Raw genomic sequence first — 26,942 nt, 5'->3', positions numbered from 1 at the left:
ACAACTGTAATAACCTGATTAAAGGGAACACCATCACTCATCCGCACATGGGAAATAAAATTAATCTCTATCATTCCTAAACATGCGACTCCAAGAATGTAATTTACGGGATAAGATGTCCATGTGGTTTATATTATGTAGGACTGACCACCAGGAAAGCTAAAAACAGGTGGTCAGAACATAAATAAAAACATCCTAATGCCATCAGAGAAATTACCTGTAGCACAGCACTTCAGTTAGGTCGACAGAGACATACTATTACTCAAATTAGATTTATCATCCTAGAGCAAGTCAGCATACCAAGAAGAGGAAGCAATCTTAACAGATTGCTTGTCCAATGAGAAAACTACTGGATCAATCACCTAAACTCCATGTTCCCCGAATGGGATGAACATGGAATGGGATCCTAGTTGCTTTCTGTAACAACGGAGGAGCATGAGCATATTTGCATACGTGCATATTTGCATATCCCGACATAACATAGTTGGGTCACTGCACACACTGACATCACGTACCATAGATCAGACATAATATTTGAAAGCTTTCTTAATTGTGCAAAGGAACATGATAATATGCCCAAACATCATCACAATCTGGATAAAATCCACATCACCAGGAATACGGATAGCGGTCCGCATCCAGATAAGCACTGAAACATAGTAAACACAAGATATACATATATGCAGATTCGCCCAAGATAGTGCAACTATCGAAGACACTCCATTGAAATATGGCGTTCTTCTAGTATAGATACTAAGTCCCTCCTCAACTCGGCAGCAACTTCTGGGCTGGCGTACATACGTAAGGGTTACCATAGCAACGAGCTACAACATGGTTGAGAGCGAATGACAAGGACGCGAAAGAGAATCAGACTGCTGTGTAGCCATACGCTGTAAGAATAGGAACCTTAGACATACCGTGTAGCGGTATGAAAGCATCAGACAAAAAGGACATATGTATTTGTTTTTATTACAGATTTGAGGAAAGTTGACTGTCAGACAGTGAGAGGTGACAGATAACGTAGTTAACAGACCCACATCCACGGCACAAGAACCACACACAGAGCGACAACGGAAAGCATGGAGTATAGACGCTGAAAATATCTAAAGAACACGGTATCAGGTCTTAATTTATTAAAAGCACCTACAGGGCACTATATTCAAGTTCCGGGAACACCCACTAAACACAGATTCTTACCCATAGGAACATCCTTGTACCAGGATTATTGGGCGCAGAAATAATCCAGAAGTCAGAGCAGATATGCCCTAAAGCCCCAACAGATCAACCACACTTACAGAGTACATTCTCTCAGCGCATTTACTTCGAGGTGAGCTTTGCTACAAAGACAGTAAAACGCTTGTGCACTTTAGAAAACAAGGGCTTAGTATTAGGACACAGTGCTAATTCCTAGCGACTGATCCCAATTCTAGCCCTCCCTCCATGACTAAACTCATGTAGGTAATTTTTACTTGTTTACGATCTTATTCTTGCTAAAAGATAATATTGATACACCAGATAACTTGAATTTATTCAACAGCAGTCAGGTGACATCGCCAGAACTCCAAGGTCAGTAGGTTTTAGTACTAATTTGATAAAACAAATTAAGTGAATTAAGAAATAATAATCCCAAATAGACTGAAACAAACATTTTTCTATTTAATTTTCAGAAACTTGTGAATTGTCCATACCTGATGAAGGGCAAGCAAGCCCGAAACGCGTTGTATAAGAGATATAGAGACACACTTGGAAAGCCACTCATGTGTTTATCTAGATCTATCTCATGCTAATGGACTGTGAACCACTGTGTTCTTATTGAGAAAAACATTTTTTGTTAAAAATTGTTTTGTTAAGATATGGTCACACTTATAAACTGGAACTGTTGTAATAATCCATTGTATAGTTGAAATCACTACATTGTTAGAATTGTATAACACATCAAGTAGTGTGTTACATACTCTTTGAACACCATTATTAACATATTTGTGAATGAGTTTGTTAAAACTTTTCATTTCATTTTTCACTTGATTAAATTGGACACAAAGAACTTTTCAGAATATGTTTAGCATTGTTCTTTACTATAAAGTGTGCACAGAACCTTAGTCCCACAGGAACAGGTTGTACTCACTTCTTTCTGCTTTACTTACCGATCTTGTAGCCCAAGATCAGCATCTGTAGCACTTAAATACTGTTTAAAATCTGTGACAAATGTAGTATCTGACTTAGAGAAACTTAAAACCTTTTAGACTCTGAGTTCCCCTCTACATAAATGATCTTACCACATAGACATTGTACATTTTTACTATATTAGAATTGCTAGAGTACAAAGTGTGTTATTGATTGTGTATATTAATTGAACGTTATTTATATAAAGAACTGTGTTATCATTTAACATAGTGTGTGGACATTCCTTTGTGGGGGCTTGTGGACTACACTATATTTAAGAACCAGCCTGCATCACCTCCTGAGAGCTTAAGCCTTGATTGCTCGTCCATTGTTATCTCATAGAGAATCTTGTCTGGAGTGTTCTGTGCTTCTACTCTGACATATAGAGGTCAGGAGTACAGAAACCCCCTCCAGTCTTTACACCGCCAAGAACCACTTCCTCCCTTGCACTAGTGGGACCAACTAGCATAAAGACCATCTTCAATTTAGACCATCCTCTGACATTCTGTGACTTTCCTGGACTCCAGAACACCAATACCTAAGATACCTGTACCATTTGCAAGTGCATCATCTTGCAAACATTGAATCTCACTGAAACTTTGCAGACATCCATGTGAATCTCAAGAACAGGAATTCTTCACCAAAAGTTCCCTCACAAGAGTGCAGGACCGAGTAAGCAAGGAAAAGCCAACCAGCAATATTTGTTTGTTGTTGGCACTAAAATAAAGGTGCCAAAACACAAAGAGCTGCTGGAGTGAGCTGAATCCCTTGCTGTTGAACTCTTCTCTTGAGTGCGGTCACAGAAGCTAACCCACCACAACCAAGGAGCAGGAATCAGGGTCTTCATTGTTGCATCCAGAAGGTGATGAGCTACATTTTCAACTTCACTCTTCAGGTACTGTGAGGCTTGGTTTACATTTACTGTAGGCCACGTTTGGTGCTGCTTTGCTTTGGGAGTGCTGTTTCCTTCAATTGGGAGTTTACCTCAACTCCACTGCGCAGGTTGTGCAACCTGTGGGTTAACAGGAAGGCTCCTCTTGAGCTCCTGTGTTTTCTACAAGGACAACTGACTTCTTGCTCAACTTTTCTCTGAAGCTTTTCATCATCAGAACTGGTGCTGCCCACATGACTGTGGCTTTACTGATTTACCAAAGGTCAAACTTCTTGATCCTAGTGGCTTTGGCACTGCTGGTTCTTCCATAAACTTGAGCTGTGGGAGTTGTGGACAATATGTTTGTTAGTATACAGACTGCCTATATCCCTCATGGCGAGTGTACATTGTTACTTTCCAGATGCTAGCTGTGTTCTGTCTAACCTTTGTTTCTCCTTAAACTGAATTTTGGAAAGTTGATACATAAAAGTGCTTTTACTGACCTTTACTGAAGTCACTGTTTGGCGGATATAAAAATGATATGAACAGTTACCTACATTATTGTTTTTATTGCAATCTTATTCTTTTTCTAATTAAATGTTATTTGTAGTTGGTGCATTTTAGATTTGCTTGTGTGCCTTGTGAATATATAAATAAATATATTGTAATATAACTTTATGTGAGTGAGTGTTTTCTTGGATCTCTGTATGAACCGATTTCTTTGTACTGCTCTGCAGCTCACATAACTCCCTCCTAAGATAAGCCTTGATACTTAGCCACTCTACCGACTCATGTAGTACAGGCCTATATTAATAGTTGGGTCCCTAATACCAAGAGATAAGTCTTATGAAGTGTACCCCCAGTTGGACTTTACAAAAACGTACCTAACACTTATAGCAAGTGGTGGGATTGGTGTAGATTGGATTACATTGACTATTGGTTATACTTGTGTTCAATAAATCCATCCACAAGGATAGCTCTGCTAATGAAAAGTAACTTTTAGCAATTGAAAATGATAATTTTCGTGAACAGGTTCTTGCACTGCTTAAAGTAGAAGCACTAAAAGAATTGTGTAAAGTATGGAGCCTGAGTTGTAACAGAAGAAAAAATGATTTAATTCAAAGTTTGTTAAATCTGCAAGACCTTGCGAGTAGGCATGTATCCACTACTTCCATCATTGATATGGAAGAGATATCTGAGGATGAAAGTTTAGAGCTTAGTTCTAACCTGCCTAAGGGATCAGAAGGGGGAGAGGGTCCTTAAGAGTCTGCAAATCCCCCTCTACAGCACTCCCCTGTACCTGAATTACCTGCTACCATGACCCTGCTAGGTCACAATATAAACCCAGGTTATCTATCTCTTGAAAGAATGAAAATTTAACTTGAATTCAGGAAACTGACTTTTCATTCTGAGGACAAATAAAAAGAGAGAAGACACAGAGAAGGGGAAATGCAACATGAATATGAGGTGAAGAAACTGTCCCTTGACTCAGATTCCTTTTCACGGGCCTCTCAGTATGTTTGTTCCAAGAAACCTTGCCTTCCACGAGAGATGGTGAGTGTGTATGATCCAAAGCTTGATGTGTTGGATTGGTTGGGTACATTTCAGTTTAATTGTGATTTGCAAGATATTAGTGGGAATGATTGAGTTCTGTGGGTTATGTCTAGGTTCCCCCAGAATGGCTGTGATGTTGTCATGGAGATGAATGCTAAAGTCAGAAAAGTATAGGAAGTAATCAAACAGGCTCTCATAGCCAGGTTTGGGAATACTCCTTCCCAATTCCTAAAAAGGTTCAGAGACCATAAGAAAAGGGATGTGACTCTTTGGGCCATCTTGGTGTGTGAATGCATGAACAACGTAGATGGGTGGATAAAGGGTTACAAGGTGAGCTCTTTTGAAGGAATGACAAATCTGTTTATGCCAAGCATATTTGCTCATAAGCATCTATATGATCCGCTAGTTCGCCAAGAGAAAGCCTCCTTGCAGAGAGCGATTAGAGCATTAAGGACACTCCTACAACACGACCAGGCACCTGCAACACGCTCTCTTAAAACAAAGCATAAAAATAGGCTGAGAGCTAGAAAGGCTATCATGTACCAACGATAGGGCGAGCAGATGCTGCTATCTCTGGCATCTAAGAACTTGCGCAACATACTTAACCAGATCTCTCATTCATCTCAAGCATCACTTCAGATAAATGCTGTCACTGAACAAGTTTGGATAGATCACTTTGTTCAACTTTACACATGCTGTGATCAACATCTCACACCTCTAACAATCCCTACATCTGAAATTGTACTATCACTCAATTTCGATATAGAGGGCATTCTGCATGACATATCGCGGCTTAGCTCTTCGAGAGCTCCAGAGCCCGGTGGGCTGTCTAACATTATATTGACGTCTAATCCTATGCTCTGGCTGAAGATCCTACATCATATTTTCTCAGGAGTGAAAAAGCACGGCATCATTCCACCATCTTTGTGCAAATCAATTATAATTCCTATTTTGCAAAAAGAAAATAGACAACTTCTTCAGAACTACCACCCAATTGCTTTGCTTGATGCCCCGGGCATATGTTTGTGCGCATCATTCTCAGAGACTTCAACAAATGGATCTTACAAAACAATCTAAATGACCCCCATCAGACTGGTTTCATCTCAGGCCTTGGTACGGCCGTCAATCTCACCACTATAACTACAATAAAAACACAAGTCAAGCAAGGCAATCAGCCCATTTATATGGCATATGTTGATTTCAAGGCAGCCTTTGATTCAATCCCAAGGACCGACTGTAAACTAAATTAAGCAAAGCAGGATGTCCACCTTCATTGTTGTCTCTTATAACACAACCGCATTCACATACCTCAATTCAGGTGAGATTGATGCTAGATGGTAAATTATCTTCTTCGATACAAATTTATCGAGGTTAAAAACAGGGATGCGTCTTAGCATCAACCCTTTTTAACTTCTTTATAGCATACATGTGCAACTCCTTCTCCACTGTCATTTCTGATACTTCATGACTGGGCACTGCCCAGGTTGGGTGGATTTTTTATGCAGATGACTTGGTTTTAATATCGAAGACACCGTGAGGGCTTCAGAATGTACTAACTATCCTAAAATCACATGTGGAGCAACATTTGCTTCAGGTTAATGCATCAAAGACAAACATGTTGTGCTATAGACCCAATAGTAGGGCTAAAGTAAAATCACAAAAATGGTTTTTGAATGGCGAAAAGCTTGAGGTGGTCGACAAATACGGATATTTGGGGGTCAAAATCAAAAATAATTTCTCTGATCTTCCATATGCACATGAATTAATTAAAAAAATCAAGACGCATCTATCCCAAGCCCTTTTAATTAAGGCCCGCTATGCCAAGTTTTCATATCTGCCTATCATTAAGTTTTACATCCAAAAAGCATCCGCAATCGTACTCTATGGAGCAGAAACAAAACCCTGCAAACCCAAACTCTTCTGGTCTAAATTGGAAGGCATATATTGAAAAGCACATTTTGGCACTGCGTCAGAGCCTCACCATGTGCATTCTGAGGTATGAGCTGGGATTCCTTCACTGAATGCAATTTATGACTGGAACATGTGTGCATTTTATAGGAAATGCATACTCTATGAAAAGCCTATCTTGAACTCTGTCCATAAATTTGCACGTGAATGGAGAGCACATGTGGTTGCTTTGCTAGAAGAAGCTAACATCACTGCAGAGTTACTGATTGAAAATCCCACCACAGCAAAGAATAAACTACTGCTAAATGATTGGATATATATACTTGATATGTGTAAAAAATATAGGAGCTTCTGACATCATTCGTTCAGGGAAAAAGAAATTCGAACCACAGACAACTATCTCCTGAAATTTCTGCCCATAACTTCAGAAACAAGTATTTGCGATTTCAGCTTAACCTTTGAAATACAAAATACATTCAAGCCATACGGGGACATATTCCTAAGTCTAATGACATATGCAGGGTCTGCGTGGTGGAGAATCAATCAGAGACGCTGCAGCATTTGTTAACGGAGTGTCCTGCTATATCGAATCTAAGTCATAGGTATCTGAAACCACATTTTTATGAATAGAGAAATTTGACAACTGGCGATCTATGGTTAAAACTTTTTCAGACTGATTTGATAGGAGTACAAATTGGCACTGCAAGATACATTCTTTGCATTTGGACTAGAATTTGAAACTAGCCAAATTCAACCTAAGTGATTCAGGAGATAACCCAATTGATTTGGAAAAAGGGGGCATTCTAGAGAAAATAATTGCATCATACTGATTCCGGAAACTGCCATTATCCTTTTGTCTTTTTTCATCTTACTTTATTTTTTTTTCTGAATGCGTATTGGGATTCTGCTAGTTTATCTGAATGTTTGTAATCTTTCTAATTTCTTTTGTAATTATGTCTATACAATTTACGTTGTAAATATTTGAAATGACAAACATGTGTTTTGTAACTATTGAAAGGTTGAGTAATCAGCCATAACAATAAAATACAAAATAAAGAAATCTGTTTATACTTGAAAGTATTTTGATGTCTGCTCCCCAGAACTGACACAGCAGCTTGCTGACTCAAAGGAAATTGATCCCAATAAACTAGCACAAGCTGTTGACTTGTGGGTAGCCAACAGGGCTACTCACAAGGATTCTGGGGCTACTTATAAAAAGTAACACGGGAACAAGCACAAGAAAGAGGGTAAATACTGTTCTGATCCTCCAACATCCAAAGAGGGCCACAAACATGATAGGGGTAAATTCCAAGGGAAACTGAACAGGTCTGGTGAAACCTCTGGGGCCAAAACAGAGGGAGGTTACCAGAAAGCCCCATTCCAGAAAAGCTTTGGTAAATGTGTGGTTTGTGGGTCTGATGACCATGTGAAAGGGGATCCCAGATGCAAGGGTAAACCTTCAGGGCTCTAATCTGTCTCCTTAGCCTTCATCCCAGAGGGAAAAGCTCCAATGACAGGTGCTCACTTTCACTTACTAACTTGAAGAACCCATAGGTGTTAAAGCCAGTGTTTCCTTAGTGTCCTTGGGTCTGTGGGAACAGCAACATATTGATGTTTATAATATCCCTGACAGCACAAAATAATACTACAAGAACAGTGTACTTGTTGATGGACAAGAGACCCCTAGTATCAGAGACACTGGGGACAGCATCACTGCAGTGGATGAGTGCTTTGTCAAACCTGAAGATCTAGCTAAGGCACCGAAAGGTCCCACCAAGCTTGCTAGAAGCTCTATTCAAATGGTCCCCACATTGCTAGCCCTCCTTCAGTGTAATAACATGACTGAAAGAATTCCAATTATTGTGCAGTGCGAAGTGCTTGGAAGGGTACTATTGGGTAATGATCTGAGGACTCTAGGAGTAGTCTCCAGTACACCCAAGCCTCCCTGTAAAATGAAAAGTGAGATGACCAGTTTGTCATGTTAGCGTTAGCATTACAGTGTGTCATGTAAACACTTATGCATGGGCCAGGTTTGCCCTACAGGCACAATGACAATTCTGCAGGGTCACAACTAGTTGGAGTTAGGACAAAGCAGAGGTTAGTTAAAGACCCCACTTAATCACTGCCCGATGACGAGCTGTACAAAGGCATCATATATTTTTTCTCATTGAACTTGACAGGGTTAAGTGCGCCCGACCGACTTAGTTTGGATACGAGCCCCATCCCCTGTCACCTGCCATAGATTCTCAATTTTCACAAACCTATTGAAGTTACAGTCCGCTCTGCCTCTTGAGGCACACTCTACACACCATGTTTCACAACGCTGGCATGGCAGCGTGGGACATTGTCAAAGCAACCAGTCCCACACCAAGATGGACGCTTTACGACGAACCACGCATGCGCAGGTGTCACTAAGCAACAAACGTGTATACATTCCCTCCGCTCAACCAAGCCGGCTTGTCTACTGTGGACGAGCAGCATGAGCGGTCGACAGGTAAGAGCGTTCTTTTTGATGGGACATAGATGTTTTAGTAAGGAGACTTACTTGGTTTAACACGCTCGTAGAACTACAGGGTCCCCTGAGTCCGGTGGGCCCCTGAGGATACATTAGCATTAACATTTGGAATATGTGTAGTTACTGGGAGTAATTATATTGCTAGGATCCCATTTGCATTAATTACTTGGGGCACTCAGCATGTTAACGACAACGCCACACTTGCTGATCTTTAAAATCAATTATTTACTTTTAGGGGTTGGTAGGACCGATCACGATCGTTCCTTCCCTCGCCCTGCAGCCATCCGTTGGGCTCAGTTACCCCATCAAGACGCGGCAGCTAACAACCCCACCAGGCTGTCCTGAGTTTGGACGTGTTTTGTATACACTGACCAAGATCCCAAAAGTCAGTAATATATTGAGAATAACACTTAACAGTCTATCCAAGTAGTCAAATGAGTGTTACTAAAGAGACTCTTTAACTTTACTCTCAGGTTTAACAAAGCACCAAGAATTGAATTGAATGTTATAAGGAACAGTAGGCACCTAGCCCTGACAATGGATTATATCTGAAACGTGTCGGCAACCACACAATACTTTAAGGAGCCTATTAGGATTTTGAATGTCGATTTGATTGACAATTACATTTCTGTGTGACATTAACACGACTATGTACTTTACCACTCTGACTGAAGTGGATTGTGTATAATTTCTGAATTGAGAAGCTTTATTGTCAATGGTGTATTATAATTGACGGTCCTCTTCTAGTTACAATTATTTTTTTAACACTAAAACGAAAGATGAAATATAACTAGTGTGATGTGCATTTTGTTATTTGACACTCTGACACACATCTAGTTAGACAAAATACCCATTTGAAAGAATTTGTTTGAAATGCACTGCCTACTGGATAGGCATGTCAAAAGTGAATACTGAATGTATGTAACTTTAACACTAGGCATTGGGGCAGTTAATCCCAGTACACTGGTGTGCCAATCATTTAATTGAGGATCTATATATCCCTATTAGAGTGTGTTAGTTGGTCTCCTGTTAGCAATTAACAGGTTTTGTTTTTGTTGCTTCTTTTTCGCAGACTTGGGTGGCCCTGAGACTGACTGACTCATTCACACCTGAAATAACCGAATGTTGGTAATTATACTTAAGAACTAAATTAGTGCTTCTGGTACTACAAAGAACAATTCTATTCATCACGTAGTGCCCCCCGAACTCCATTGCTCAGTTTGGCCAGAGAAGCAACCTTGAGGGACTCAAAGTTTGAGATCAAGGAGAAAACCAGTATCTCTAATCAACAGGAAGCCAAACTTCCACTTACCACAAGAAGAAAGAGACCAAGGAGAGAACCAGATTCTCAGAAAAGAAAAAGGGCCTCAGCCCCAAACCTGCTATAAAGAAAAGGACTTCTCCCAGAGGAAAGTCCCAGGTCACCCCAGTGACTCCATCTCCAGCTGAGACTGGGTTTGTGGTTGAGGGAACATTCGATGAACCAGCTGTTGGTGAAACAAAACTGGAGGAGATCCATCTCTGCTTGGAAGATCTGGATCTTAGAGACGATCCTGAGCTGTAGACTTTACTTGCAGAAGGTGGACCCGCTAAGGGCAGCTTGAAGCAGAGGACAAAGAGAGTGTCCATCTCTAGAAGGTCTGTATCCGCACACAGCTTCCCAGTGGAAGGGAAAAAGCCAGGAAAGCAGACTCTACTGAGGGGATGGGCTCCTCTACAGGGAGTCTACAGAGTCTGTTGGGGTACTACCAGAGAACTGGTAGTACACCAACAGATAAGACAAAGGTTTTTACAACTAGCACATGATATCCCTCTGGCTGGTCACTTGAGTTCCAAATAGACCAATGTGGCTCTCATTTTAGTTTTACTGGCCCAAGATGGTTGTAGACATGGACAAAAAGTGTAGAAGCTGCCACACTTGTCAGCTTTCTGGTCAAAGTGGTACCAAGAATGTGGCACCCTTAGTGCCCCACTCAGTTGTGGGAGTTACTTTTCAGAGGGTGGGGATTGACATTGTTGGTCCCTAGATACTCCAACCTACTCAAGCAACTGGTTTATCCTGGTTGTAGTAGATCATGCTACTAGATAATCTGAGGCAATACTTCAGAGGACTGTTACCTCTCAGGCAGTGGCTAAGGCCCTACTTGGTATTTTTACCAGGGTAGGTTTTCCTACCAAAGTACTCTCTGACAGGGGAACCAATATTATATCCCACTACATGCAGGCCATGTGGAAAAAGCGGTGGAGGTTCATAACTGGCTACCAACCTCTAACAAATGGGTTGGTAGAGAGGTTTAACCATACAGTGAAGAGCATGATAGGTACCTTAGAAGAACCCCGGAGAAAAAAGTAGGATCTTCTACTGCCATGCCTTCTATTTGCTTATAAAGCAGTGCCTCAAGCTGGAGTGGGGTTCAACCCCTTTGATCTCCTAAATGGTCATCCAGTCAGAGGCCCTTTGGCTCTGAGCAAAGAAGGATTGGCGTATGCTCCACCCTTGAAGCGAGTCCATGCAACTGACTATGTACTGTGGAGTAAAATAAAGGCCCAGAATGTCCTAGATAGAGAGACCATGCCAGGCCATGCAAGGAGAGAAAAGCTGGCTTGTGCAACACCCATTGGAATATGCAGGCCAGTCCAAAGCACTTCTTTTCCAACATGAGACATAGTGAATGAGCAAGAATGGGCCTCCCGCCATTTTGTTAGATTGTACAGGCACTCGGCTAAAGAAGAGTGCGACTCAGAACTGTAATATTACTAACATTGTCAAATGGATTCCAAAAATACATCGGGACTTGCAGGTGCTGACTTTGTGCAAAAAGGGAAAATGCCCACTTTGATTGATTCAAAACTGCAACAGTGCAGGTGGAAAGAAAAGATACAGTTTAAACACTGGGCATTTGGAAGATAAAAAGAAGGAATGATGCATAACATTTAAGAAATAAAGTCAAGCGACAGATTGCGTGTATCAGGAATAAAGAGACTGAATTTCCATCATTAAAAATGACAGCATGTAAAGAGAAAGGCCTATTTCGTGTTGAGCATAAATGAACACTGGTTCTCTATGTTAACTATAACCTATCTGTGTGCATGGAACCATGAAGGAATATACCTCTGTTATTGTCACAGCTTCAGCTTCCAGGCGCAGGAGTGGCACGAATCAACCACCCCCTCCTCAGTCTTGGTGCCTGCAAGACAATGCTTACACAAGCCTCCAAGACCACAGTGGGGAAAGAAGGTTAGGAACATGAAGGTCAGATGGATACTAGTGCAGAGGGTAACTGGAAAGAGGGTTAGAAGAGGGGAGGTGGAGAGGTAGGGGGAAGCAGGGTAACTTAACAACAACTGTATTGTACACACTGACCCACAGAATACAGTTCACATACACACATACACACAACACAACAAGGTATCCAGAAAGACACTTATCTCTGGTTGTGAGTGGTGGCCTCTTGTCTGCGCACTCTCAGGTCCGGTGTCAGGAGCAGTACAAATGCTGCAAAGAGAGCTTGGATTACTGATCTGCGTACTACTTACACACATGGCTTCAAAGGCAAATAATATACATGCAGCCGCTAGGCTAATGACACCTCCCAGGACTGGGTTAATATGGGCTCATGCAACATAAGCCTAAGCGTTATCTACAGACTCCATGTTAATGCACATGTGGCCGCAGCTGCCTTAAAATATATGAATGCACATGCAGGGCTTTCCAGCCGCACATGGCTCGGTTGTGCAGCGGGTGCAGTTCACCACACGTGGCTGCAACTAGGCGTGCCCAAGGTTGTCCGCTGCACGTGGCGAAATGACTGTGGCTAAATGTGCAGTAGTGTTTATCCGCCACACGTGGCTAGGAGGAATAGTATGCAGCTCTTATATCAGCTACACGTGGCTACTTAGCATGTAAATGGTGCTGGCTAAACTAACGAGCGTTCTATGGGCGCCAGCCAGGGACGTCAGTTCACCAAAATGCCAGGGGTAGCGGACGTGACATCACATGACCCTTGACCCCTGATGACATCACAGGAAGTGATGTCATTTGACCCCACCCCAAAGTGATACCACAGGAAGCGATGGAACACGTTGAAAAAACAGGAAGTGGTATCACATAGCATTGTACACTACGAAAAATATGGTTACAATATCACGATAATGTGATGTACATTTCATACAAGAATGGATCGCCATACATATCATTAAGATCAGTGTGCATAGGCCCATATTACCAAATTACTGTGAATGCAAGCAGACGTCCATGATCAAATGATAATGATGTGTTATTATATAGCACTTACGCTTAAGCGCTGTATATAGAAAAAATATACACCCAATATCTCCCAACCTGTGTTGGTATCATTTATCGACCTCAGGAGGATGAAAGGCTGAGTTGACGGGTTTAAGAACAGACTAAATCAGTAATGGTTACCTCCAATATCGGAATGAGGCCCAATACGATTTTTCCATTGTATTGTGAATGTTTTATATTGATTAATTTGCAATTAAATCTGATGTTAGTTGTGACTGCATATTTCAAAATTCTACCTGTGTTGTTTTAATAACAGAAAGTAATTTGGAATTGTGATATGGTGTAGTGGTGCCACAGCATTGGTGGTTGAAATGTTGGTTGCTATTCCATTTTGTCAAACCTTAGATAAATATATTACATGGCCACAGTAGTGGCCATGTAGTTATGGTTAAGTTGCTGTTTCTATAGGAAGAGCACTTTTTGGGCGGTTTATAACTTCGCTCCCCCTGGAGGAATCCTCACCAAACCTTGCAAAAATTCAGAGTGGGCCATATACTTTTTTTGCAAAGTTTGGTGAGGTTTGGTCCAGGGGGGGCAAAGTTATAAGGGGGGTCCCAAAACTTCTTTTTTCCCATGGACATAATGGGAAAATAATTTGCTCACGCCTACAGCCCAAACCGCTGGACGATTTACACAAATTTTATTTTAAATGTCAAAAATGTAAGTGAAAAAAATTAGTGATATCTATGTCCGCTTCGTGGACACACTTCCCTGTCCGCTCCGTGGACAGGACAGGGATTGGGCAAGCAGCTTGAGTGATGTCCGCGGACATGGAACGTGCTCTCCCATTGGCTGTGGTGAAGCGTGCAGTGCGTCGTATTTTCAGAGACGCCCGCCATCTTTGTTTATCGTTTGCATCAGAGGCTTTGTCAATAGAGACTCGGCATACAACCTGTCCCGGGCTGCTGCAGACTGCTAGGAGACACGCCATCGCCACACGGTGGCCTGTGGAGGGCTGAGGTGTGGGATCTGCCGCCTGCACAGTAAGTTCATGCCCCGTGTCTTCCTCCCGTTCCCCCCACCCCCACTCATGCCCCGTGTCTCCCTCCTGTCCCCCCACCCCTGCTCATGCCCTGTGTCTCCCTTCTGTTCCCCCACCCCCTGCTCATGCCCAGTGTCTTCCTCCCGTTCTCCCCACCACCCGCTCATGCCCCGTGTCTTCCTCCTGTTCCCCCCACCCCCCGCTCATGCCCCGTGTCTCCCTCCTGTCCCCTCCACCCCCGCTCATGCCCCATGTCTCCCTCACGTTCCCCCCACCACCCGCTCATGCCCCGTGTCTTCCTCCCATTCTCCCCCACCCCCCGCTCATGCCCCGTGTCTCCCTCCTGTCCGCACCACCCCCGCTCATGCCCCGTGTCACCCTCACATTCCCCCACCCCCCACTCATGCCCTGTGTCTCCCTCCCGGTCCCCCAACCCCCTGCTCATGCCTCGTGTCTACCTCTTGTTCCCCCACCCCCCGCTCATGCCCCGTATCTACCTCTTGTTCCCCCACCCCTCGCTCATGCCCCGTGTCTTCCTCCCGTTCCCCCCACCCCCACTCATGCCCTGTGTCTCCCTCCTGTCCCCCCCACCCCTGCTCATGCCCTGTGTCTCCCTTCTGTTCCCCCACCCCCTGCTCATGCCCAGTGTCTTCCTCCCGTTCTCCCCACCGCCCGCTCATGCCCCGTGTCTTCGTCCTGTTCCCCCACCCCCCGCTCATGCCCCGTGTCTCCCTCCTGTCCCCTCCACCCCCCGCTCATGACCCATGTCTCCCTCACATTCCCCCCACCACCCGCTCATGCCCTGTGTCTTCCTCCCGTTCTCCCCCACCCCCGGCTCATGCCCCGTGTCTCCCTCCTGTCCCCACCACCCCCGCTCATGCCCCGTGTCACCCTCACATTCCCCCGCCCCCCACTCATGCCCTGTGTCTCCCTCCCGGTCCCCCAACCCCCTGCTCATGCCTCGTGTCTACCTCTTGTTCCCCCCACCCCCCGCTCATGCCTCGTGTCTACCTCTTGTTCCCCCACCCCTCGCTCATGCCCCGTGTCTTCCTCCCTTTCTCCCCACCCCCCGCTCATGCCCCGTGTCTTCCTCCTGTCCCCCCCACCCCTGCTCATGCCCCGTGTTTCCCTCCTGTCCCCCCCACCCCCGCTCATGCCCCGTGTCTCCCTCATGTCCCCCCACCCCCGCTCATACCCCGTGTCTCCCTACTGTTCCCCCCAGCTCCGCTCATGCCCCGTGTCTCACTCCCGGTCCCCCCACCCCCTCTCATGTCCTGTGTTGTCTACCTCTTGTTCCCCCCACCCCCGCTCATGTCCTGTGTCTACCCCCTGTTCCCCTCACCCCCCGCTCATGCCCCGTGTCTCCCTCCTGTTCCCCCACACCCCGCTCATGCCTTGTGTCTTCATCCCATTTCCCCAATCCCCTCTCATGCCCCGTGTCTTCCTCCCGTTCTCTCACACCCCCCGCTCATGCCCTGTGTCTACCTCTTGTTCCCCCTACGCCCTGCTCATGCCCCGTGTCTACCTCCTGTTCCCCCCACCCCCCACTCATGCCCCCAGTCTTCCTCACGTTCCCCCCACCCCCGCTCATGCCCCGTGTCTCCCTCCTTTTCCCCCCACCCCCCGCTCATGACCTGTGTCTTCCTCACATTCCCTCCACCCCCCGCTCATGCCCTGTGTCTTCCTCACGTTCCCCCACCCCCCGCTCATGCCCCGTGTCTCGCTCACGTTCCCCCAACCCCCCGCTCATGCCCATGTCTTCCCTCCGTTCTCCCCCACCCCCGCTCATGCCCCGTGTCCCCCTCCTGTCCCCCCCACCCCCGCTCATGCCCCGTGTCTCCCTCACGTTCCCCCCACCCCGCTCATGCCCCATGTCTTCCTCACGTTCCCCCCACCCCCTGATCATGCCCCGTGTCTCCTTCATGTTCCCCCCACCCCCGCTCATGCCCCGATGCCCTGTGTCTTCCTCACGTACCCCCCCACCCCCCGGTCATGCCCCGTGTCTTCCTCCTGTTCCCCCATCCCCTGCTCATGCCCCATGTCTTCCTTCTGTTGCCCCCACCCCTGCTCACGCCCCGTGTCACCCTCCGGTTCCCCCACCCCCCGCTCATGCTCGTGTCTTCCTCACATTCCCCCCACCCCCCCGCTCATGCCCTGTGTCTTCCTCCTGTTGCCCCCACCCCGCTCATGCCCCTTGTCTCCCTCCTGTTCCCCCACCCCCCACTCATGCCCTGTGTCTTCCACACGTTCCCCCACCCCCCGCTCATGCCCCGTGTCTCCCTCACGTTCCCCCCACCCCCGCTCATGCTCAGTGTCTCCCTCCTGTCCTCCCCACCCCCCGCTCATACCCCGTGTCTCCCTCACGTTCCCCCCACCCCCGCTCATGCCCCATGTCTTCCTCACGTTCCCCCCACCCCCGCTCATGCCCCGATGCCCTGTGTCTTCCTCATGTTCCCCTCCACCCCCCGGTCATGCCCCGTGTCTTCCTCCTGTTCCCCCATCCCCTGCTCATGCCCCATGTCTTCCTTCTGTTGCCCCCACCCCTGCTCACGCCCCGTGTCTCCCTCCTGTTCCCCCACCCCCCGCTCATGCCCCATGTCTCCCTCACGTTCCCCCCACCACCCGCTCATGCCCTGTGTCTTCCTCCCGTTCTCCCCCACCCCCGGCTCATGCCCCGTGTCTCCCTCCTGTCCCCACCACCCCCGCTCATGCCCCGTGTCACCCTCACATTCCCCCGCCCCCCACTCATGCCCTGTGTCTCCCTCCCGGTCCCCCAACCCCCTGCTCATGCCTCGTGTCTACCTCTTGTTCCCCCCACCCCCCGCTCATGCCCCGTGTCTACCTCTTGTTCCCCCACCCCTCGCTCATGCCCCGTGTCTTCCTCCCTTTCTCCCCACCCCCCGCTCATGCCCCGTGTCTCCCTCCTGTCCCCCCACCCCCGCTCATGCCCCGTGTTTCCCTCCTGTCCCCCCCACCCCCGCTCATGCCCCGTGTCTCCCTCATGTCCCCCCACCCCCGCTCATGCCCCGTGTCTCCCTACTGTTCCCCCCAGCTCCGCTCATGCCCCGTGTCTCCCTCCCGGTCCCCCCACCCCCTCTCATGTCCTGTGTTGTCTACCTCTTGTTCCCCCCACCCCCGCTCATGTCCTGTGTCTACCCCCTGTTCCCCTCACCCCCCGCTCATGCCCCGTGTCTCCCTCCTGTTCCCCCACACCCTGCTCATGCCTTGTGTCTTCATCCCATTTCCCCAATCCCCTCTCATGCCCCGTGTCTTCCTCCCGTTCTCTCACACCCCCCGCTCATGCCCTGTGTCTACCTCTTGTACCCCCTACGCCCTGCTCATTCCCCGTGTCTACCTCCTGTTCCCCCCACCCCCCACTCATGCCCCCAGTCTTCCTCACGTTCCCCCCACCCCTGCTCATGCCCCGTGTCTCCCTCCTTTTCCCCCCACCCCCGCTCATGCCCCATGTCTCCCTCCTTTTCCCCCCACCCCCCGCTCATGCCCTGTGTCTTCCTCACATTCCCTCCACCCCCCGCTCATGCCCTGTGTCTTCCTCACGTTCCCCCACCCCCCACTCATGCCCCGTGTCTCCCTCACGTTCTCCCCCACCCCCGCTCATGCCCCGTGTCCCCCTCCTGTCCCCCCCTCCCCCCGCTCATGCCCCGTGTCTCCCTCACGTTCCCCCCACCCCGCTCATGCCCCATGTCTTCCTCACGTTCCCCCCACCCCCTGATCATGCCCCGTGTCTCCTTCATGTTCCCCCCACCCCCGCTCATGCCCCGATGCCCTGTGTCTTCCTCACGTTGCCCCCCACCCCCCGGTCATGCCCCGTGTCTTCCTCCTGTTCCCCCATCCCCTGCTCATGCCCCATGTCTTCCTTCTGTTGCCCCCATCCCTGCTCACGCCCCGTGTCACCCTCCTGTTCCCCCACCCCCCGCTCATGCTCGTGTCTTCCTCACGTTCCCCCCACCCCCCCGCTCATGCCCTGTGTCTTCCTCCTGTTGCCCCCACCCCGCTCATGCCCCTTGTCTCCCTCCTGTTCCCCCACACCCCACTCATACCCTGTGTCTTCCTCATATTCCCTCCACCCCCCGCTCATGCCCTGTGTCTTCCACACGTTCCCCCACCCCCCGCTCATGCCCCGTGTCTCCCTCACGTTCCCCCCACCCAGCTCATGCTCAGTGTCTCCCTCCTGTCCTCCCCACCCCCCGCTCATACCCCGTGTCTCCCTCACGTTCCCCCCACCCCCGCTCATGCCCCATGTCTTCCTCACGTTCCCCCACCCCCTGATCATGCCCCGTGTCTCCTTCATGTTCCCCCCATCCCCGCTCATGCCCCGATGCCCTGTGTCTTCCTCATGTTCCCCTCCACCCCCCGGTCATGCCCCGTGTCTTCCTCCTGTTCCCCCATCCCCTGCTCATGCCCCATGTCTTCCTTCTGTTGCCCCCACCCCTGCTCACGCCCCGTGTCTCCCTCCTGTTCCCCCACCCCCCGCTCATGCTCGTGTCTTCCTCACGTTCCCCCCACCCCCCCGCTCATTCCCTGTGTCTTCCTCTCATTTCCCTCACCCCCGCTCATGCGCCGTGTCGCCCTCACGTTCCCCCCACCCCCGTTCATGCCCCGTGTCTTCCTCCTGTTCTCCCCCAGCCCCCCGATCGTTCCCCCGACCCCTCACTCTTGCCCCGTGTCTACCTCTTGTTCCCCCCACCCCCCGCTCATGCCCCGTGCCTTCCTCTTGTTCCCCCCACCCCCCACTCATGCCCCTTGTCTCCCTCACGTTCCCCCCACCCCCCGCTCATGCCCTGTGTCTTCCTCATGTTCTCCCCACCCCCCACTCATGCCCCATGTCTTCCTCCCGTTCTCCCCCACCCCCGCTCATGCCCTGTGTCTACCACTTGTTCCCCCCACTCCCCGCTCATGCCCCGTGTCTTCCTCCTGTTCCCCCAGCTCATGCCCTGTGTCTTCCTTCTGTTGCCCCCAACCCCGCTCATGCCCCGTGTCTCCCTCCTGTTCCCCTCACCCCCGCTCATGCCCCGATGCCCTGTGTCTTCCTCATGTTCCCCCCCACCCCCCGGTCATGCCCCGTGTCTTCCTCCTGTTCCCCCATCCCCTGCTCATGCCCCATGTCTTCCTTCTGTTGCCCCCACCCCTGCTCACGCCCCGTGTCTCCCTCCTGTTCCCCCACCCCCCACTCATGCTCATGTCTTCCTCCTGTTCCCCACGCTCATGCCCTGTGTCTTCCTTCTGTTGCCCCCACCCCCGCTCATGCCCCGTGTCTCCCTCCTGTTCCCCCCACCCCCCGCTCATGCCCTGTGTCTTCCTCACATTCCCTCCACCCCCCGCTCATGCCCTGTGTCTTCCTCACGTTCCCCCACCCCCCGCTCATGCCCGTGTCTCCCTCACGTTCCCCCCACCCCCGCTCATGCCCCGTGTCTCCCTCCTGTCCTCCCCACCCCCCGCTCATGCCCCGTGTCTCCCCCTCGTTCCCCCCACCCATGCTCATGTCCCATGTCTTCCTCACGTTCCCCCCACCCCCTGATCATGCCCCGTGTCTCCTTCATGTTCCCCCCACCCCCGCTCATGCCCCGATGCCCTGTATCTTCCTCACGTTCACCCCCACCCCCCGGTCATGCCCCGTGTCTTCCTCCTGTTCCCCCCATCCCCTGCTCATGCCCCATGTCTTCCTTCTGTTGCCCCCACCCCTGCTCACGCCCCGTGTCTCCCTCCTGTTCCCCCAACCCCCGCTCATGCTCGTGTCTTCCTCACGTTCCCCCCATCCCCCCGCTCATGCCCTGTGTCTTCCTCCTGTTGCCCCCACCCCGCTCATGCCCAGTTTCTCCCTCCTGTTCCCCCACCCCCCGCTCATGCCCTGTGTCTTCCTCACATTCCCTCCACCCCCCGCTCATGCCCTGTGTCTTCCTCACGTTCCCCCACCCCCCGCTCATGCCCCGTGTCTCCCTCACGTTCCCCCCACCCCCCGCTCATGCCCATGTCTTCCCTCCGTTCTCCCCCACCCCCGCTCATGCCCCGTGTCTCCCTCCTGTCCTCCCCACCCCCCGCTCATGCCCCGTGTCTCCCTCATGTTCCCCCCACCCCCGCCCCATGTCTTCCTCACGTTCCCCCCACCCCCTGATCATGCCCCGTGTCTCCTTCATGTTCCCCCCAACCTCCGCTCATGCCCCGATGCCCTGTGTCTTCCTCACGTTCCCCCCACCCCCCTGTCATGCCCCGTGTCTTCCTCCTGTTCCCCCATCCCCTGCTCATGCCCCATGTCTTCCTTCTGTTGCCCCCACCCCTGCTCACGCCCCGTGTCTCCCTCCTGTTCCCCCACCCCCCGCTCATGCTCGTGTCTTCCTCACGTTCCCCCCACCCCCCCGCTCATTCCCTGTGTCTTCCTCTCATTCCCCCCACCCCCGCTCATGCCCCGTGTCACCCTCACGTTCCCCCCACCCCCGTTCATGCCCCGTATCTTCCTCCTGTTCTCCCCCAGCCCCCCGATCATGCCCCGTGTCTACCTCACGTTCCCCCCACCCCCTGATCATGCCCTGTGTCTCCTTCATGTTCCCCCCACCCCCGCTCATGCCCCGATGCCCTGTGTCTTCCTCGCGTTCCCCCCACCGCTGCTCATGCCCCATGTCTTCCTCACGTTCCCCCACCCCCTGATCATGCCCTGTGTCTCCTTCATGTTCCCCCCACCCCCGCTCATGCCCGATGCCCTGTGTCTTCCTCACGTTCCCCTCCACCCCCCGGTCATGCCCCGTGTCTTCCTCCTGTTCCCCCCATCCCCTGCTCATGCCCCATGTCTTCCTTCTGTTGCCCCCACCCCTGCTCACGCCCCGTGTCACCCTCCTGTTCCCCCACCCCCGCTCATGCTCGTGTCTTCCTCACGTTCCCCCCACCCCCTGCTCATGCCCTGTGTCTTCCTCCTGTTGCCCCCACCCCTGCTCACGCCCCGTGTCTCCCTCCTGTTCCCCCACCCCCCGCTCATGCTCGTGTCTTCCTCACGTTCCCCCCACCCCCCCGCTCATTCCCTGTGTCTTCCTCTCATTCCCCCCACCCCTGCTCATGCCCCGTGTCACCCTCACGTTCCCCCACCCCCGTTCATGCCCCGTGTCTTCCTCCTGTTCTCCCCCAGCCCCCCGATCATGCCCCGTGTCTACCTCACGTTCCCCCACCCCCTGATCATGCCCCGTGTCTCCTTCATGTTCCCCCCACCCCCGCTCATGCCCCGATGCCCTGTGTCTTCCTCACGTTCCCCCCACCCCCGCTCATGCCCCATGTCTTCCTCACGTTCCCCCCACCCCCTGATCATGCCCCGTGTCTCCTTCATGTTCCCCCCACCCCCGCTCATGCCCCGATGCCCTGTGTCTTCCTCACGTTCCCCCCCACCCCCCGGTCATGCCCTGTGTCTTCCTCCTGTTCCCCCCATCCCCTGCTCATGCCCCATGTCTTCCTTCTGTTGCCCCCACCCCTGCTCACGCCCCGTGTCTCCCTCCTGTTCCCCCACCCCCCGCTCATGCTCGTGTCTTCCTCACGTTCCCCCCACCCCCCGCTCATGCCCTGTGTCTTCATCCTGTTGCCCCACCCCGCTTATGCCCCTTGTCTCCCTCCTGTTCCCCCACCCCCCACTCATGCCCTGTGTCTTCCTCACATTCCCTCCACCCCCCGCTCATGCCCTGTGTCTTCCACACGTTCCCCCACCCCCTGCTCATGCCCCGTGTCTCCCTCACGTTCCCCCCACCCCCCGCTCATGCCCATGTCTTCCCTCCATTCTCCCCCACCCCCGCTCATGCCCCGTGTCTCCCTCCTGTCCTCCCCACCCCCCGCTCATACCCCGTGTCTCCCTCACGTTCCCCCCACCCCCGCTCATGCCCCATGTCTTCCTCACGTTCCCCCCACCCCCTGATCATGCCCCGTGTCTCCTTCATGTTCCCCCCACCCCCGCTCATGCCCCGATGCCCTGTGTCTTCCTCACGTTCCCCCCACCCCCCGGTCATGCCCCGTGCCTTCCTCTGGTTCCCCCCACCCCCCACTCATGCCCCTTGTCTCCCTCACGTTCCCCCCACCCCCCGCTCATGCCCTGTGTCTTCCTCATGTTCTCCCCACCCCCCACTCATGCCCCATGTCTTCCTCCCGTTCTCCCCCACCCCCGCTCATGCCCTGTGTCTACCACTTGTTCCCCCCACTCCCCGCTCATGCCCCGTGTCTTCCTCCTGTTCCCCCAGCTCATGCCCTGTGTCTTCCTTCTGTTGCCCCCACCCCTGCTCACGCCCCGTGTCTCCCTCCTGTTCCCCCACCCCCCGCTCATGCTCGTGTCTTCCTCACGTTCCCCCCACCCCCCCGCTCATGCCCTATGTCTTCCTCCTGTTGCCCACACCCCGCTCATGCCCCGTGTCTCCCTCCTGTTCCCCCACCCCCCGCTCATGCCCTGTGTCTTCCTCACATTCCCTCCACCCCCCGCTCATGCCCTGTGTCTTCCTCACGTTCCCCCACCCCCCGCTCATGCCCTGTGTCTCCCTCACGTTCCCCCCACCCCCCGCTCATGCCCATGTCTTCCCTCCGTTCTCCCCCACCCCCGCTCATGCCCCGTGTCTCCCTCCTGTTCTCCCCACCCCCCGCTCATGCCCCGTGTCTCCCTCACGTTCCCCCCACCCCCGCCCCATGTCTTCCTCACGTTCCCCCCACCCCCTGATCATGCCCCGTGTCTCCTTCATGTTCCCCCCAACCCCCGCTCATGCCCCGATGCCCTGTGTCTTCCTCACGTTCCCCCCACCCCCCGGTCATGCCCCGTGTCTTCCTCCTGTTCCCCCATCCCCTGCTCATGCCCCTTGTCTTCCTTCTGTTGCCCCCACCCCTGCTCACGCCCCGTGTCTCCCTCCTGTTCCCCCACCCCCCGCTCATGCTCGTGTCTTCCTCACGTTCCCCCCACCCCCCCGCTCATTCCCTGTGTCTTCCTCTCATTCCCCCCACCCCTGCTCATGCCCTGTGTCACCCTCACGTTCCCCCCACCCCCGTTCATGCCCCGTGTCTTCCTCCTGTTCTCCCCCAGCCCCCCGATCATGGCCCGTGTCTACCTCACGTTCCCCCACCCCCTGATCATGCCCCGTGTCTCCTTCATGTTCCCCCCACCCCCGCTCATGCCCCGATGCCCTGTGTCTTCCTCACGTTCCCCCCACCCCCGCTCATGCCCCATGTCTTCCTCACGTTCCCCCCACCCCCTGATCATGCCCCGTGTCTCCTTCATGTTCCCCCCACCCCCGCTCATGCCCTGATGCCCTGTGTCTTCCTCACGTTCCCCCCCACCCCCCGGTCATGCCCCGTGTCTTCCTCCTGTTCCCCCATCCCCTGCTCATGCCCCATGTCTTCCTTCTGTTGCCCCCACCCCTGCTCACGCCCCGTGTCTCCCTCCTGTTCCCCCACCCCCCGCTCATGCTCGTGTCTTCCTCACGTTCCCCCCACCCCCCGCTCATGCCCTGTGTCTTCATCCTGTTGCCCCCACCCCGCTCATGCCCCTTGTCTCCCTCCTGTTCCCCCACCCCCCACTCATGCCCTGTGTCTTCCTCACATTCCCTCCACCCCCCGCTCATGCCCTGTGTCTTCCACACGTTCCCCCACCCCCTGCTCATGCCCTGTGTCTCCCTCACGTTCCCCCCACCCCCCGCTCATGCCCATGTCTTCCCTCCATTCTCCCCCACCCCCGCTCATGCCCCGTGTCTCCCTCCTGTCCTCCCCACCCCCCGCTCATACCCCGTGTCTCCCTCACGTTCCCCCCACCCCCGCTCATGCCCCATGTCTTCCTCACGTTCCCCCCACCCCCTGATCATGCCCCGTGTCTCCTTCATGTTCCCCCCACCCCCGTTCATGCCCCGATGCCCTGTGTCTTCCTCACGTTCCCCCCCACCCCCCGGTCATGCCCCGTGTCTTCCTCCTGTTCCCCCCATCCCCTGCTCATGCCCCATGTCTTCCTTCTGTTGCCCCCACCCCTGCTCACGCCCCGTGTCTCCCTCCTGTTCCCCCACCCCCCGCTCATGCTCGTGTCTTCCTCACGTTCCCCCCACCCCCCCGCTCATTCCCTGTGTCTTCCTCTCATTCCCCCCACCCCCGCTCATGCCCCGTGTCACCCTCACGTTCCCCCCACCCCCGTTCATGCCCCGTGTCTTCCTCCTGTTCTCCCCCAGCCCCCCGATCATGCCCCGTGTCTACCCCCCACCCCCGCTCATGCCCCGTGTCTACCTCTTGTTCCCCAAACCCCCCGCTCATGCCCCGTGTCTTCCTCCTGTCCCCTCCAACCCCATCTCATGCCCGTGTCTCCCTCAGGTTCCCCCCAAACCTCGCTCATGCCCCGTGCCTTCCTCTTTTTCCCCCACCCCCCACTCATGCCCCTTGTCTCCCTCACGTTCCCCCCACCCCCTGCTCCTGCCCTGTGTCTTCCTCATGTTCCCCCCACCCCCACTCATGCCCCATGTCTTCCTCCCGTTCTCCCCCACCCCCGCTCATGCCCCGTGTCTACCTCTTGTTCCCCTCACCCCCCGCTAATGCCCCGTGTCTTCCTCCTGTTCCCCCCGCCCCCCGCTCATGCCCTGTGTCTTCCTTGTGTTGCCCCCACTCCCCGCACATGCCGCGTGTCTCCCTCCTGTTCCCCCCACCCCCCGCTCATGCCCTGTGTCTTCCTCACATTCTCTCCACCCCCGCTTATGCCCTGTGTCTTCCTCACATTCCCCCACCCCCCGCTCAAGCCCCATGTCTACCTCTTGTTCCCCTGACCCCTCACTCTTGCCCCGTGTCTACCTCTTGTTCCCCCCACCCCCCGCTCATGCCCCGTGCCTTCCTCTTGTTCCCCCCACCCCCCACTCATGCCCCTTGTCTCCCTCACGTTCCCCCCACCCCCTGCTCATGCCCTGTCTCTTCCTCATGTTCTCCCCACCCCCCACTCATGCCCCATATCTTCCTCCCGTTCTCCCCCACCCCCGCTCATGCCCTGTGTCTACCACTTGTTCCCCCCACTTCCCGCTCATGCCCTGTGTCTTCCTCCTGTTCCCCCAGCTCATGCCCATGCCCTATGTCTTCCTTCTGTTGCCCCCACCCCTGCTCACGCCCCGTGTCTCCCTCCTGTTCCCCCACCCCCCGCTCGTGCTCGTGTCTTCCTCACGTTCCCCCCACCCCCCGTTCATGCCCTGTGTCTTCCTCCTGTTGCCCCCACCCCGCTCATGCCCCGTGTCTCCCTCCTGTTCCCCCACCCCCGCTCATGCCCTGTGTCTTCCTCACATTCCCTCCACCCCCCGCTCATGCCCTGTGTCTTCCTCACGTTCCCCCACCCCCCGCTCATGCCCCGTGTCTCCCTCACGTTCCCCCCACCCCCGCTCATGCCCCATGTCTTCCTCACGTTCCCCCCACCCCCTGATTATGCCCCGTGTCTCCTTCATGTTCCCCCCACCCCCGCTCATGCCCCGATGCCCTGTGTCTTCCTCACGTTCCCCCCCACCGCCCGGTCATGCCCCGTGTCTTCCTCCTGTTCCCCCCATCCCCTGCTCATGCCCCATGTCTTCCTTCTGTTGCCCCCACCCTGGCTCACGCCCCGTGTCTCCCTCCTGTTCCCCCACCCCCCGCTCATGCTCATGTCTTCCTCACGTTCCCCCCACCCCCCGCTCATTCCCTGTGTCTTCCTCTCATTCCCCCCACCCCCGCTCATGCCCCGTGTCACCCTCACGTTCCCCCCACCCCCGTTCATGCACCGTGTCTTCCTCCTGTTCTCCCCCAGCCCCCCGATCATGCCCCGTGTCTACCTCTAGTTCCCCCCACCCCCGCTCATGCCCCGTGTCTTCCTCTTGTTCCCCAAACCCCCCGCTCATGCCCCGTGTTTACCTCTTGTTCCCCCCACCCCCGCTCATATCCCGTGTCTCACTCCTGTTCCCCCAGCCCCTACTCATGTCCCGTGTCTCCCTCACATTCCCCCCACCCCCGCTAATGCCCCGTGTCTTCCTCCTGTTCTCCCCCACTCCCCGCTCATGCCCCATGTCTCCCTCCTGTCCCCTCCACCACTATCTCATGCCCCGTGTCTCCCTCACGTTCCCCCCACCCCCCGCTCATGCCATGTGTCTTCCTCACATTCCCCCACCCCCCGCTCATGCCCCGTGTCTCCCTCACGTTTCCCCACCCCCCGCTCATGCCACGTGTCTACCTCTTGTTCCCCCGACCCCCCGCTCATGCCCTGTGTCTACCTCTTGTTCCCCCCACCCCCTGCTCATGCCCCTTGTCTACCTCTTGTTCCCCCGAACCCCCACTCATGCCGCGTGTCTCCCTCACGTTCCACCCAAACCCGCTCATGCCCCGTTCTTCCTCATGTTCCCCCCACCCCCTGCTCATGCCCGTGTGTTCCTCTTGTTCCCCCGACCCATCGCTCATGCTGTGTGTCTACCTCTTATTCCCCCCACCCCCCACTCATGCCCTGTGTCTTCCTCACGTCCCCCCCACCCCCCACTCATGTGCCGTGTCTTCCTCACGTTCCCCCAACCCCCGCTCATGCCCTGTGTCTTCCTCATGTTCCCCCCACCCCCCACTCATGCCCCATGTCTTCCTCCCATTCTCCCCCACCCCCCGCTCATGCCCCGTGTCTTCCTTCTGATGCCCCCACCCCCCGCTCATG

This window comes from Ambystoma mexicanum, chromosome 5q (genome assembly GCF_040938575.1).
Source record: "Ambystoma mexicanum isolate Mex_15411 chromosome 5q, UKY_AmexF1_1, whole genome shotgun sequence".
NCBI classification, from domain to species: domain Eukaryota; kingdom Metazoa; phylum Chordata; class Amphibia; order Caudata; family Ambystomatidae; genus Ambystoma; species Ambystoma mexicanum.
The sequence above is the reverse complement of the archived record's forward strand: the minus strand, read 5'-3'. Positions refer to the sequence as shown.